This window comes from Peromyscus eremicus, chromosome 5 (genome assembly GCF_949786415.1).
Source record: "Peromyscus eremicus chromosome 5, PerEre_H2_v1, whole genome shotgun sequence".
Classification (NCBI taxonomy): domain Eukaryota; kingdom Metazoa; phylum Chordata; class Mammalia; order Rodentia; family Cricetidae; genus Peromyscus; species Peromyscus eremicus.
Genome location: NC_081420.1, coordinates 45946812 through 45961846, shown reverse-complemented (window position 1 = coordinate 45961846; position 15035 = coordinate 45946812).

Genomic DNA, 15035 nt, shown 5'->3' with positions numbered 1-15035 from the left:
AGCTCTTTGTAAGAAGTTAGACCAATTATAGATTGAAACAATTGGGTAGAGTTAGCTTGAGACCTGTTTTGTGGATTTGCTATAACCGATTATTGGTCCCATCTCTTTCCTTATTGTCATAGATAACTGAGAATTGATTATATGTAGCTCTAAGTAGGTATTTAAGCAACCCACTACTGGATGTATCATTACCATTTATTAATTTCACTATCACAAGGGAATATGTCTATTTTAAGTGCCCTGTTTTAAGAGACGTGTAAAACTTAGTTGTAAAAGGCAAAATTCACATACATTGACATTGGAAATAAATTGCTTTAATCATTTTTAGCATTGGAGAGCATGAAAGACGATATTTAGTAGCCATGTGGATTCCAAATACCTTTAGTCCTTAACGTGGACTAGTCCTTTTGCTTTGGATTAAGACTTTAAAGATTTACACAGTGCATCCACTCCTCACTTGTAGCTGACACACAAAGTCTTACTATGTGTGCACAGTACGTGGATTGTCCAGCATATTACTTTAAAACTATGTAATAAATGATTAAAATAAAATATTAACCCATCAGCCCCGACACTGCATTTCTGCCAAGTGATTCTTGACACGGTTGTGTGGCTTTTCCTCTTAAGTCCTGCCATTACAATTCGGAGTAGAAAGAAAGTCAGGTGTTAGGGAATTGGAAGAATGTTATGACCAGTCAATATCACTCCTCTGTTCTCTCTCATTGGAGCACAGATTTCAACAGGGAGGGAACTTTGCCATTTAGGACTTCCTGGCTAAGCTAGCCAGTTTGCTTTCTGTTAGATGTCCCCAGGACCAGTAGAGCAATTTGTAAGTTCTCCATGCCCTGCAGCCCTCTCCCAGGGGGCTTCTTGTAAATCAAAAGAGTCTATAAGCAAGAGGGAACTTTTGGTCTGGGTTCAGGAGTGTAAAGCAAGGCCTCTCTGGTCCTCTGACAGATCACTTTCTCATCACAGAATCACTGCCGGAGTTCCTGAATTTCACTTCTCAAAACTTTCTGGTCTGGTCCTACCTGGCTTGCCTTATCATTTGGCCCACTCCCTTTATTACTTTTAATTTCAAAAAAGGGGCCTCAGGATTCTCCTCTTTCCTCAGCAAGGAGAGTGAGCCTGGCTCCTGGTCACACCCCGGCCTCCTCCAGCAGAGCCCTTTCTAGGTATAATCCTTGCAAGTGACCTTGAAGTCTTAAGTGTCATGATTTTCCACATTTACCGTCCCTCCTAGAGGGATAGGCAGTGCATAGAACCAGCACTGGCGGGTGCCACCTTACCTTCTGGTTTGCCTCTTTCATTTCTTCTTTCTTTAATTGTTCATTTTCATCCTTGTTTTCTGAGCCTTGCCTTTAGATTTGTGGAACCAATGTTTCCACTCAATATCTGACTTTTTCAGTATGAAAATTTCAGAAGGATACAGGTTAAAAAAAAAAATGGATGGTGGAAAGTATTCTGTCCCAAGATTTCAGTGATCTGTCATGATAGTCCCAGTGCAAGAAAGGTCATTTGGTCACTAAAACTATCCCATGGGACATGAGATCTCTGCAGGCATGGCTTTTTCTGCTCTTTGGCTGTGGCATTTAGGAGAGACAGCTTTTATGGTCGTGCCACTTTTGCTTTTTAGTGACAGGCCAGGCTCCTCCACTGTACTCTTGTTTAGTGTCTGTGTTAGGTGGTTTTTGGTTTTCATGCCTTCTTCTAAAGAAGTAAAGAACTCACTTCCCTGCTTCTCACATGTCGGCTTGTCCTGAGCCGTGGGTTTTGATTCTTGCAATGTATGTGCCTTATTTTCCGTTTCTCTTGTCGATGAGAAGGACCCGTTGTTTTGTCCGGTCAGCATTCCGAGGCTGCATGTCCAGACAGTGTTATCAAGAAGAGAGCCCAGGGTTGGAGTGGTCTGAGCTGTCGTGTGACTGATTTCCTGTGTCGTTTGAAGCTGATAGGAGGATGTTCTCCTCTGACAAGTTACCCTTGTATATCCTGCAAATGTGTAAGATAAACTATGTTCTTTTTCTCCACCTTTTTTTAGATTTTTAAAGAAGAAAATGTGTAATCCTTTTTAAAGAACAACACATGTAAATACATTCAAGTATTGTAGGTGTAGAGTTGGTCTGTGATGGCCATGGGCCTTCCTCGGAAAAGCCTGTGGCTGCGCAGTGCCCATAGGCCGCAGGAATGGTAGCCCAGACACGTGAACTCTGCCTTGGCTTTCAGAACCACTTAGTCTTTTTGTAACAAAGAAAAAAAATAAACAAAAATAAATAAATAAAAATGTTTCTTACAGTGTCAATAAAAAAACTTTGTACTGAAATGTTTTACTGGATTCTTTTTGTTTTCTTCCAATTAATCCCTATAAGAATAAAAGAATATTTTCTCTGGAAAACTCCCCTGCCTACAGTTGAGTCCAGACTGGACATACAAATTATATTAGTTAGAGTTCTCTAGAGTAAGAGATCTTATACAATGTGTATATGTATGCATATAAACTTATATATATGTGTGTATGTGTGTGTGTGTGTGTGAGAGAGAGAGAGAGAGAGAGAGAGAGAGAGAGAGAGAGAGAGAGAGAGAGAGAGAGAGAGAGAGAGAGAGATTGATTTATTAGAATGACTTACAGGCTGTGGTCTAGTTAATCCAACAATGGCTGCCTATGAACAGAAAGTTAAAGAACCCAGTTCAGTCCATGAAGCTAGATGTGTCAGCTGGTCTTCAGTATACTCCAGAATCCCAAAGAAGTAGGCTCTAATGTCAGCGAAGAAACTGTCTTGCTAGCAAGAGCAAGGGCTGGCAAAGAGACAGTGTCCTCCTTCCATGCCCTTTATGTAGGCTGCAGCAGAAGGTATGGTCCAAACTAAAGGTGGATCTTCCCAGCTCAAAAAATATGGAATAAAGGACCCGGATTAGAAATGTGTCTTCCTACTTCAAATAATTTCAGTAAAAATTCCTCACAGGTATGTCCAGTCATTTGGATTTTAGTTAATTCCAGATGTAGTCAAGTTGACAAGTCAGAATAGCCATCATGTAAATTGAGTTTACTGTATTTATCACTAGATGGAGATGAAAATGCTCCACGTTCATTGGCAGTGTGAGATGTATACCTCCCATACACAGGGCTGTACAGAGCACGCTGATGGCCCTTGTGTTTCTTATTTTTACTGCTTTGTCCAACTCTGAGGAAGGGTGATAGGGTTTCACAGCTAACACTATGTTTCTCTTTTATATACTATCATTTTACCTAGAGATAAACTAACAAATGGAAAATATGGCACGATAGAGACTTGCTTTACTCCCCACATACCTTTTTTCTTCAATTTCCATTTTATTCTATGTGTGTGGGTGGCCTGCCTGCATATATGCCTGTACGCCACGTGCATGTCTGGAACTCACAGAGGCCAGAAGAGGGCATCAGATCCCCTGGAACTGGAGTTGCATTCAGTCATGAGCCACCATGTGGATGCTGAGAATCAAACCCTGATTCTCTGGAAGAAACAGCCTGTGCTGTTAACCACTGAGCCATCTCTCCAGCCCCTGGAGGGAGGCTTTTATGTGGCTTTTAATGACTCGCTCCAGTCAGAAATCTGTCTCCTTTGCTTTTCAGCCAGTTTGCAGTAGTGCTCTGCACCTTAACCATCAGAGATCTCCATTCCACATTGTCGGTAGCAGCACATCTTGGAAACCACCAACTCAGCACTGTTGGTGGAAGATGTGATGCTGCTGACTGGGTACCCCAAGTCATGGGATCAGAGCACCGCTTAAATCACAGGCACACAGGAACTTCAATGTGCCTTTCTGATTCTTAAGGGAAAATTCCATTGCTCCAAAATACTTTGCTTTCACAAGTAGATTTCTCACAAAAGGTGTCCAAATGAATTCAGGAAAAAAATAAGAAAGCATGAGACTATACTCTGTCCAGATACAAATATTCAGCTCAAAAAGGTATGTGTCATTCAGCATGCCAGAATAAAAAGGAAAGTGCCACTAATGAAGGGAGGAAAGGCAGGGTTGTACAAGAGGCATATGTTCTGTATTGTTAGAGCAACAGAACTGATAGGGTAAGTGTGCATGCGTGTGTGGGGGGGGGGGGGGGTCTGGCTAGTCTTAACAACAATGGCTGTCTCCCAAAAGAAAGACCAAGAAACTAGTCATTATTCCATCCACAAGGCTGCATGTCTCAGCTGGTCCTTGGTCTGCGTTGGGATCCTTAAGAAGTAGGTTCTAATCCCAGTGAAGGAATGGCTAAACAACAGGAGAGATGAACTTGCCAACGAGAGTGAGGGCAAGCAGGCGAAACTCGAAAGCTTCCACGTGGCAGGTCAGTTTATGTGGGCTTCCACTAGAAGCAGTGGCCCAGATTTCCTGCCTCGAGAGATCCGGTCAAGGAAATCCCTCACAGGTGTGCCCAGCTACCTGGGTTTTCATTTACTCAAAGTGTAGTCACACTGACAGCTGAGATTAGCTATTACGTTTCCCAAATGCCTTTTAATCCCAGAAGGCAGCCGTGGGGATGGCTCACAGTTTTCCTTTGAAAATACTGCTGGTGATGTAAGTGCTTAATAATAAAGATTCTAAATAATTTTATGTATGAGGATTGATGAGTTAAGCAACTGGATGCAAGGTAAATTATACAAAATCCATTTAATTTTTAATTGTATGTTTTCATTGAAAGTAAATTTTTCTCATATAGTGTATTCTGTTCATGGTTTCCCTGCCCCCATTTCTTCCCAGATCCTCCGCACCACCCCACTCATCCAACTCTATGCCCTTTCTCTCTAAAAAACAAACAGGCAAACAAAAAAACCAATTAAATCAGAATTTTAAAAAATTTAAATAAAAACACATTACACATACACAACAATAATCATAAAAACAGCCAGGTGTGGTAGCACACTCTTTTAACCCCTAGGAGGCAGAGGCAGAGGTGGATTGCTACATTCAAAGCCACCCCTGGTCTCCAGAGTTCCAGGACAGCCAGGGCTACACATAGAAACCCTGTCTCAAAGGCAAGAAAAAAAAAAAAAAATTCAAACCCTGTAAAAGCAAAATCAGAAATCACAATATACACACAAGACCAGTAGGACATGTATTTGGTTTTCCTCTATGCCCATGACTTACTAGGATCAGCTTCTCCGCCACTGGAGCAGTGTTGGGGGTAGGTTCCACCTTGAAGAGTGGACGATGTGAGGATGGAATTGAAAGGTAGGAGAAAACATCATGAAACAATGCATCTGATAAGCAAGATTTGTTTAACGTTAACTCCTTGGGGGAAATGTTTAAAATACCATTGGTAATGATGGTAGATGGCCAGTGTTGGGGTACTAGAGAGGAACTGATGGGGGTGCCCTTGGCTCCTTCAAGCTGAGTTCTTCCCTGTAGAAGCAAGCAGGACAGCAGGCAGGAAGGGCATCCAGCTATACAGCCTGCCCTTCCACTTCCTCCAGCATGGCAGCACTAGGAAGAACCAGGACCAGAGACGGGACTTTTCCACTATCGTTAAATATGCAATAAATGTCGGGTGTAACTCCGTGTTTTCGTGCCTATAGGTTTCTCTCACATCGCAGGGATACTTTAAGAAAGCTACTTTCCTCTTTGATCATTCTGCTTCCTGCCACAGCTCTGCGGGGCTCAGCTCAGCCTTCTCTCCTGTTCCTTGTTCCTTCTGCTTGAGAAGGCTGTGTGAGTACCAGAAGTGAGACATGGGCTGGCCAGTGAGTGAACCAAACAGGCAAAGAGCAGCACGGAGCCAGTCCCATTTGTTGGCCTTGCTTGGGACATGAGGCTGGCTGCTGTTTTCGTTAAGTGGGACCAAGGCAGGATTTGTGGGTGGTAAGGATAATTCCCACACTGCTTGTATCTAATGGGGCTTCCTTCTCACGTGCCAGCTAAAGAATGATTCACAACTAAAAGCAGCTGAAACTTGATTGAACCCCTGCTTTTGGAAAAGGTCCAGCTTCAGAATGTGTACTTCTAATGCAGGGATAAAAGGTGTATCTTAGTAGTTATGGCCCTCTTGATCCTCAGTTTCCAGGTGATTTAAATAAAAGCCCAACGTAAGCATTTGGCTGTATTTCCAGCCCAAAGCATCACTTGTGTTATGCTAAGGCCCCACCAGCTGATGAGCTCACAAAACAGATCTTTTCATTAAGGAGGAGAGGTGGGAACCATGTCTGTGCTTTCTTATCTACCTGTAAGACCCTCTGCTTCTAGAAGGGACACTTTCCCTAGGAGCAGAGCAGCCTGGCCCAGCTTGAAGACTCACTCCCTGCTTCTGGATTAGCACTCTTCCCCTGCAGCTGGGAAACCTCCTGTACTCAGAAATTCCAGGGGCCCGACGTGATCCAGGCTCAGAAATTGGGCCTCAGCTCCTCGCTGTTGGCAGATGCAAGGCTCCAACCCTCCGGGGCTTGTAGGAGCCAAATGCACTGTGGAGGTGTGATTCACTGAGTTCCCAGAGGAAGGGTACACAGCCAGCTGGCAGGGAATTACTCTATGTCCAGGCCAAGGAATTCCATTGCTGTTAGCTGGAAACAAGCAGCCAGCTACCTCCCTTCTCTTCCTTGCTGGCTGATGCTTGGAGCTGGAGATGAGCCAGGGATCTGGGGAGAAGAAGAAAAAAAAAACAAAACAGGATCTGAGCTGCTTATGACCAAGATAAGTCTGTGGCTGGGGTCCTCTACAAGTTAAGGCAAGAAGTATTTATATCTTTATTTAAAGGTGATTCTTATGCTCCCAAATATTTACACTGCCCAGGGGTGATTTTTTGTTTTGTTTTGTTTTTTGTTTTTTGTTTTTTTTTCAAGGCAGGGTTTCTCAGTATAACAGTCCTGGCTGTCCTGGAACTCACTTTGTAGACCAGGCTGGTGTTGAACTCACAGGGGTGATTTTTTTAATAAGCAGCAAATGGGAGACAAGAAAAAAAATATGGATGCCATAGCTCAGGGACAGTCTATCTTCTGAATTAGATTTCTTCCCTCCATACTTTGGGTGCTTTGGGGTCTCTAGGAGTGATGCTGCAGATCTGTTGCTTAGCTGTTCTTCATCCCTTTACTTTTAAGAGATTATGGTGTCCATGAACCCAGCTCCCCTGACACTTTCCATTTGACCCACATCCTTCCAAAAATGAAATCATGGAACATCCCGATAAACTTTTCCCCTAAAGTTTATAGAAGGAATGAAAACCCAAGACCCTGTCCACGCAACCTCCCCGTCAAGCTTAGATCATTGTGTCACTTGAATTGAGGAAACAGCTAAGATCTTTTTCACCTGCCTTTACCCCATCTTGGGGGTAAATAACAAATACCTGCAGTGTATCTTCAAAGCAGAGGGCAAAGAGTACTACATAGGTCCACAATGCAGAAGGTTAAGTAACAGCCTTCACTTTTCAGTTGCCTTGACCCAGGCTTTCTTCACTTGCTGTAAAGTTTTGAAAAATTTAATATCTCTTTGCACAATCCTACCAAAGGATCCAAAAGCTTCCAACATGGTGATAACTCCAACTAGTTTGAAATGCATTCTGAGGCTGCTCTAAATCAAAGTAGCTGTAACACACAGCCAAAGCTAAGGTTTTAAAAACAAGCTAACTCTGATGTAGCCTTGCCAACCACGTGTACTAAAATTCTAGCTTCATTCAATCACAGGGTTTTTTTCTCTCAAGAAAAAATGCAAAACAGATAAAGAAAGGGGGTTGCTAGGTGTCAACCCCAACTGCTGTTCTGCAATTCACTTCTGGTACTAACCACCTGGATAATAGCATGAGTAGGGAGCTCAGTCTCCACAAGTCTGCCTAAAATTCAGATGGAAGCCACAAGTTTAGGGTGTCCCTGGGCCATTGATGTTTCCTAAAAGCTGCAAATTCAGGAGTTTTGATGATCTTGCAGGATTAATGGTTTTCTAAGTTTATACACAGCGCCATCCTTACCTTTAATTTCATTACAGTTTTCTAGGTTTATTCACAGAACTTAGAACAGCGCCAATCATGTTTAATTTCATTACAAAAACTACAGCTAAGTAACAGCCTGAGGTGACACATAGACCAAGGTCTGAAAAAGCCCTCTCCTTGTAGAATCAAGTGTGTCACCTTGTGGGCACATCAATGTGTCCAACTAGAGAGCTTCACTTAGTTTTGTTCTGAAGATGTTTAGTGGGGTTTTATTATTGAGGCATCACTGATTAAATCATTGGCCACAGGATCTAATGAAATTCCCAGTTTCTGCTTTTCTGCAGAAATAAAGCCAGCTCAATGTTCCAACCCTCCAAGCACATACGTGGTCTTCTGGTAGCCAGACCCTATTGTGATGCTATCTACATGGCAACTATGAGTCATATCACTGGTATGAATGGAGATGAAGATGTGACTCTATGATCTTTTAATAATAAAGTAGTCCTGTTACTGGGATAGTTGGAGGCAGAGGTAGAGGCTCTCTCCCAGTAGCCAAGAGTAAGGTCAGTCTTCATTGTACGAATGGGAATTTCTCCTTGAAAACAAACAGGTCCAGGACTAAGAGCAAGATGTGCCTGGAGCTCTAAGATCCCAGGTTTCTGATAAAGCCCTGCTGGGGGCTGATATTTGGACACTCTCAACACCATCAATAGCTGAACGTGAGTGAGGGTTATATCCCAGACCTTCAGACTTTTGTCGAGGACTCAAGACTGTAGTTACAAAATGCTTGTCCATACAAGTAAGAAGCGCACAATGGAAATTGTTTTGGGCATTTTTTTCCCTCAATATTTATTTAATTATAGATGTTTTTGTTTCAAGGCCTCTCAGATCTCCCTATTAGGTCCTATTTCCCTAATGAAAACTTCAACAGAAACCCTACCTCCTCAAATATCACTGCTGGTCTAACACTACGAAGCTATCTGTATCTACTTTATTTTTGTTGACATGGCTGAATTAATGGTAATTTGGAATGTCAATGGCTCCTTTATTCAATTTAACTCTCCCAAGTTGGCTTTTCTAAGACCTTTCCTCTCCCACTCCAGTCTCCAATCCATGCAGTCAATGTGAAGTTAAGACTCCACACCGCCCCCCATCATAGCTCTTGAGACTCTAAAAGCAAGTGTGTGGGCCTTAAAAGGCTAATTTGAATCAAATTAGAGCAATTGGGAAGTCGGACATCCCTTGGGACTGTCCAAGGAGCTATTTGATGCACCTGAATCCCTCTTCTAAAACTTCATTCAGACCCCCAGTAAAAGTATATGCCAAGGCAGAGAAAGAAATGTATAGATGATGGTGGGAAGTCTTAATCCTCATATTGAGCAGATAACCTCGACTTAGTCTATCTACTAGGAATGCAAAATTTACGTAAAATTATAAAGCGACACAAAGACAAGTACCAACTACTATGTTAACTAGTGAGCTTTACATTCCTCACTGTGGGATTTGGTGCTAAAATTTTAGAATGAAAACCATAAAATTCTATCTGTGTCTATATTTTTATAAAGATATGTTTATAAAGATATATTTTTTAATGGGCCTGTGGTATTGTCCTGGTTTTGGGTGGAGCTGCCAAATCAGCTAATAAAATTTCTTAAGGGATTCTGTTTTCATAAGCATAGAAAGAAATAAGAACTTATGTAAATATGTCTATATGGATATATAGTGCTGGCTAATTTTATGTCAACTTGATACAAGCTAGAGTCATCTGAGAGGGGTTAACTTCAATTAAGAAAATGCTTTCATAAGATCAGGCTGTAAGCAACTCTGTAGAACATTTTCTCAGTGATTGATGGGGGAGGTCTCAGCCCATTGTGGGTGGTGTCATCCCTGGGCTGGTGGTCCTGGATTCTATAAGAAAGTGAGCTGAGCAAGCCATGAGAAATAAGCCAGTAAGCAGCACCCCTCCATGGCCTCTGCATCTCGTTTCCTGCCTCCAGATTCCTGCCCTGTTTGAATTTCTGACCTGATTTCCTTCAAGGTGAACAGTGATGTGGGAATGTAAACCAAATAAACCATTTCCTCTCCAAGCTTCTTTGTTCATGGTGTTTCATCACAGCAATAGTAGCTAGCCCTGACTAAGACAGGAACCAACTCACATGGAGAGAGAGGGTGGGGGAAAAAGTTCTCCTGGGGAACCAAATATTGTTCATTAGGAACATCATCCACCAGAAAAGTCTATTGTGAGATACAAATATCTAGTCTCTCTGTAAAAGGAAAAAGCAAGTCGGGCGGTGGTGGCGCTCGCCTTTAATCCCAGCACTCGGGGAGGCAGAGCCAGGCAGATCTCTGTGAGTTGAAGGCCAGCCTGGGCTACCAAGTGAGTTCCAGGAAAGGCGCAAAGCTACACAGAGAAACCCTGTCTCGAAAAATCAAAAAAAAAAAAAAAAAAAAAAAAAAAGGAAAAAGCAAAAAAAAAAAAAAATGCATGTTTAAACTGACATTTATATTGAGCAGGTAACCTCAATTTATCTACTGGCAATGCAAACTTTATATAAAATTGTAAAGCAGAACAAAGACAAGGACAAACGGTTACATTAACTAGTGAGTTTTCCATTCCTCTCTTAATGTGTGATTTGGGACTAAGATAGGAGTGTAAGTTATTTTTATTGATATGATAAAACATCATGGCCAAGGCAACTTACAGAAGGAAGAATTTGCTTGGGGCCTACAGTTCCAGAGGGATAAGAGTCCATCACCATCTGGTTGGGGAGCATGGCAGCAGGCAGGCAGGGATGGTGCTAAAACAGCTAAGAGTTCTCATCCCAATCCACAAATAGGAAGCAGAGAAAACATTGGAAATGGTATTGATGACCTCAAAGCCAGTCTCCAGTGACCCCTCCTCCAACAAGTCCACACCTCATAATCCTTACCAAACCATTCTACCAACTGGGTACCAAGTATTCAAATGCCTGATACTTATTGGGGACATCTCATTCAAATTACCACATTCCACTCTCTGGTCCCCATAGTTTTATGGCCATATCATACTGCAAAATGCATTCAGTCAAACTTCAAAAGTTCCCATGTCTTTCACAATCTTAACATTATTTAAAAGTCCGAAGTCTCTTCTGAGACTCATGGGAATCTCTTAACTGTAACCCTCTGTAAATTCGAAATGCAAATCACATACTTCCCACATGCAATGGCACAGAGTACACACTACCATTGCAAAAGGGAGGAATCAGGGCACAGTGAGGAAATACTGGATAAAAGCTAGACCCAAACCCAGTGGGACAAATTCCAAATCCTGCAGCTCCATGTCTGCCCTTCAAGCTTTTTTGTTTGCAACATACAACCAGCATCTCTCTTGAGCTGGCTGCACTCCCTGTGTGCATCTCTCCTTGGCATACATCCCACGGCTCTGGCACCCTAAACATCTTGATGTCTCCAGCACAATCCAGGATCCACTTTCACAGATTCATGCTGTCTCTCTCAGGGCCTTCATACAGGGACTGCCCTGCTCCAGATTACCTGGTTCTCCATAGCCATGGAGGAAGATTCTACAACTCCTTACTCAAGTATCCTTCCTAACTCTAAAGCCAAACCCGCAAGGATGACCCTCCCAAGTTTAGATAGAACCTTGCCCCCATGGATCACATTTGTTACAGCTTTGGTTCCTTGTTTTTTAGGAGGGGAAAATTCATTAGGCCTTTTCTTTTCACAAGTTGAGAGGTTAGCTGGGTGGGGTTTTGCCCTAAGGGCACCCCTCCCTTTATTCCAATACAGATCCAGCCTCACCTGGATCTCCTAATTGCTTTCAGCCTGAGTTCCAACATTAAATTTCCTGGTGCTCTTTTTCACTTCAAACTGTACATTTTGTATTTCCTTTTGCCCCACTTACTCTTTTTCATTGTAGACATTCATACAAGTGATCACTAATAACCACACAACAGAGTTGTTATTATTAGGCTGTCTTAATCTCCTCTAACAACTAAATTAAATCCATCCCTTTTCATTTTAGGCTCGGGCAAATTCTTAGGAAAAGGGCGAAAGTCACCCACATTCTTCACCAAAATAGTACAATAGTCTCAAACCCAGTTGCTAACGTTTTTCCCCTCTGCAGCCTCTCAAGCTGGGCTGCTACTCTCCTCATAGTTCTCAGCATTACTATCTTCAAAGCTCCTACTGGGATGTCCACATCAACTCTAAATATAGCATTCAGCTACTTTCCTACTCCAAAGTCTCAAGGTCTTCCTCATTCCCCCCCAAATAGCATGTCAGGTTCTTCACACGTGTGAAGATGATTTCCTCACATGTATGTGTTACAAAAACAGCAGACACTAACTTAAGATGATGGGAGTTGTTTTTTTTTTAATATCTAATGAAATTTTCATGAATAACCCCAGTGTAGTAGTTAAAAACATGAATTAAGTTGAAATTAATGGACTTTTAAATAATTTCACTGTTTTATAATTTGTGTGCTCAAAATAATTCCCACAATACGTTAATGACTTCCAATCTTAAACTTATACCAAATAGTAAGATATTTAGTAATAATTTAGATTATTTCCAAGTAAGGAACTATTAAAATATCCATTATTAAACATAAATCTAAACTTACATTCTTTTTACGTCTTCCTTTTACAGAGAGACTAAAAATATTTGGGTACAGTTATTGAATTCTCTGGTTATATTGAAAATTATAAAGAAATATATAGATATTGTGACACACAATGCTTATAAACTTTGTTGTCCTCTATAGAGTGCTGGCATGTAACAAAATGTCACAACACAACTGCTCATGTGCTAACCGTTAGGATTCTAACACTCCTCCAGCTGCATGACCACACATGCACAGTTCAGTAGCTAAGCAAGGGGTCTGACATCTTACATGGTCAGTGGGCTGTGTGATCGCAAATGCGTGCAGCGTGGTCACACAATCAGCGCATGCGTGGCGTAGCTCCGTAAGCCCACCTGTGCATGTGCACGGGAATCCTTAAAAAGCCAGACACAGACTCCTCTCTCTTCTCTGTTCTCTCCTCCTCCCCTTACTATCTCTCTCTTTCTCTGCTCTCTGCACGTGCTTCTTCCCCAGGCCTGGTTCTCCCCCCTCCCCACCCTGCTCCTAATAAAGCTCTGATACTGGGTTTTGTCGTGGCTTGTGCCTCATGACCTTTCTGCACAGTAACTACCACACGCTTATAGTTTTTTAAAACAACAATAACCTATGTAAGTTAAGGTCACCAATAATTGAAATGAATTATAAGAAAAAGAAATAACTAAGGATTAATGGAAATGACACTATATGAAAAGTATGCAATTCTTAGGTATGTAACAAAGGACTCTAAGTCAGCAGACCTCAGATACTTACACAGCTCTATTTATAAAATAGCCAAAATATAGCATCAACCCAGATGCTCACCAACTGATGAATCAATTTTAAAATGGGATATATATATATGCAATCAAGTTTTATTAAGCTATAAAATAGAATACATTTTATCATTTTCAGGAAAATGGACAGATGAGGGGAAGGAGTAAAGTCCTGAGTGAATGTGTGTTGACATTGTCACAATCATGTCAAGGACTTCAATGCTTCATGGGAAATTGGCCAAACCTTCCCTAGGTGTGGACCAGAGGTATGGCAAAGCCTTCCTCTGGCTGAGTGCAAATGTTGACAATGCATACAGAAAATGTCCATCATAGCCTTTTCTCCTGGAGTTTTTGTAGCCTGAAGAGTGCTCTCCTACAGAGATTACCCCTACTGAAATTAGCTAATCTTTATTCAGCTGTATTTAGTAACCCTGGCTCCTTGTTTATCTTTATGCAATAATACTACCTCCTCATTTATGCATATTGCAGTAAACCCCCTCCCTGTTCACACTATACAATAAACACGCTGAGCTTCTGGGGTGCTGTGCTTCTCCATCAGAGACCCAAGGTTACAGAATCACATTTTTCTGGGTGTTGATGTCTTTGTGTTTTCTTTATTGCCTTACTGCCCTAGTCAGGCCCATCCTTGGATCTGTGCAAGATGTGGCAGATAGAACTGGGGGTCTTCATGTTATGCAAAGTAAAACAGAATCAAAGACAAATACCATGTGTTTTTTCAAATATGTGGAATCCAAACGTAAGTATGCAGACACACCATGTGTATACAGATTAAAGCAGAAAGACTACATATCTAGATGAAGGGAAAAAAGGGACCAGCAAGAGAGGAAGGAGGGAGCAAAAGGAGGGAAATAGAGGAGGCTGGAATGAGCAAAGTATGATATATATGCATGAAATATCACTCACTGATTTCACATGCTAACTAAAAACATTCCTAAAAAAGCCAGAACACGTACAAAAAGGGAAGCATGCAAGAGCTATAGGGTGTGTTTTCTAAGGAGACAGCTTTGTTCTAAAGTGATGAGTGGTGTTTCCAGAATGATAAGGAGGGACATGGAGAATGAACCCTGAATGGATGAGGAAATCTAAAGAAGGTATCCAAAAGCAATTGTGTTTTATGTAGTCCAAGTTGTCCAAGGCTGAATCTATTTACTTTAAAGGTTTTTTTTTAATGAATTTTAATACCTATGGTGATGGAATGCAAAGTGAATGTGTGGTGTGCTTCCCCCCCCCCCCCCCCTGTGTTGCAAAGTTTTCCTGTGTTTTTGGTCTGCTTATAGTAAAGTATTGTGAACGTGGTTTTATCTGAGTAATATGACTGGGAAACACTGTTACGGTTTGCTTTCTATTCTGTAATGAAACATCACCACTCAGAACAACTTGGGAAGGGTAAGGTTCTATTTCAGTTTACAGATTGCAGTCCATTTTGCAGGGAAGTCAGAGCACAAAATCACAACAGGAACCTGGAAGCAGAAACTGAAGCAGAGGCCACAGACTGGCTTCTTTCCCCAGGCCCCGTTCAATCTTCTTTCTTACACAACCCAGGGCCACCTGCCCAGGGATGGCACCATCCACAGTGGAAGGGGCCCTCTCACACCAATAATTAACCAAGAAAGTGTCCCGTAAACTTGCCAATAGGCCAGTCTGATAGAGGCATTTTCCTGGTTGAGTTCCCTATTCCAAGATGACACTAGCTTGTGTCAAATTGTCAAAACGCTCACCACCACAAGCACAGGTTTTATTTCTTTTTATAATA